Source organism: Pantherophis guttatus, chromosome 13 (genome assembly GCF_059756535.1).
Source record: "Pantherophis guttatus breed Tessera chromosome 13, ASM5975653v1, whole genome shotgun sequence".
Classification (NCBI taxonomy): domain Eukaryota; kingdom Metazoa; phylum Chordata; class Lepidosauria; order Squamata; family Colubridae; genus Pantherophis; species Pantherophis guttatus.
Genome location: NC_142075.1, coordinates 21,248,536 through 21,250,000, shown reverse-complemented (window position 1 = coordinate 21,250,000; position 1,465 = coordinate 21,248,536).

Genomic DNA, 1,465 nt, shown 5'->3' with positions numbered 1-1,465 from the left:
ATGTTGGTTGCACACAAGCAGAACTTCAAGCACGAAAGCAAAATTCACCGGGAAATCAGTTCAACCTCAATAACTCCCGTTCAGAGATCAAAAAAAAAGCAAGTGATTGCAGATCTCTGCTTCTTCCCACTGTCCTCTTGAGAACCAAAACCAATTCCTATCTTTTTTTAATACTGCTGGTTTAAGCAAGTACAGTGAGATGTTTTATGCAGGAGCCCTTTGGAATTTTTAAAAATTAATCCTGATTTTTGAAAAATGCAAACTTATAAAAGACCAAGATAGGGTTAGACCCAAATCCAACGCCCCGTGAATTCCGTTGACTCTTATCTAGTACCAATTTGCAGCTGCAGCTCCAGTCTGCAGCTATTAAAATATGCTTGCTGGGGAATTCTGGGAGTTGAAGTCCTTCAAATCTAAAGCATGCTGACTAGGGAATTCTGGGAGTCAGAGTTCGCCTAACCTAAAGCAGGACGGCTGGGGAATAGTGGGAGTTGAAGTCCATGCCTTTTAAAGGATTTCAGGAAACAGACCAGCCAGCTCTTAATTTATGGAAGTCAATTAGCCCTCCCAAATTCCTCCAGAGGATTCGCTCTCTAAGATTTCAGCCGCGGCTCTTTGGCCTCACCTGAAATCCCAAACCTTTTTAACAAGCGAGCAGGAATTCAGACTGCAGCCTCCTGCTGTTTCTGAAAGAGAGAGGAAAAGGAGATTTATAGAGGCTGGAGCTTGCTAGTTTTCCTAGTGGAATCTGCAGAGGAAAAGAGCATGCTCTAATTTTCGGAGCGAGAATTAAAGGGGAGGGAAGGAAGGAGGGGGGGGGTCCAGGGATATGATGATTTATGAAATTGACTACAGCAACTTGCACATTTTCTGGCGAGCGGGGCAAAATGCCAAGTCGAGGATGGAAAAGGGAAGAGATTTCTGCTTCTCTCAAGACAACAAGGGGTTTTTAATTGGCTTAAAACAATCCCCTGCGCAGAAATGGGAGGAAAAGGAACATGGACTTGTCATGGATGTGGAGAGAGAGAGAGAGAGAGAGAGAGAGGGAGAGAAACAGATGGCTAACAATTGGGGCATCTCTGGAGCTTGCCAACCCAATGGTCTCTAAGATTTTTCTAGCTCTTTTTCAAACAGTAATCAATTAATTAATCAATTAAATTAATTAAAAAAGTAATTAACAATTAATCAGTGGAACAACTTGCCTCCAGAAGTTGTGAATGCTCCAACACTGGAAGTTTTTAAGAAGATGTTGGATAACCATTTGTCTGAAGTGGTGTAGGGTTTCCTGCCTGAGCAGGGGGTTGGACTAGAAGACCTCCAAGGTTCCTTCCAACTCTGAAAGATATATAAAAACATCAAGATGGTGACCAAAGATCAAGATGCACCCCAAAGGTGCATGGTGTCTTTTTTTTTCAAGAGGCAACTGGACTTTCTTGTTTTTCTTTGAAGACGTTTCGCTTCTCAT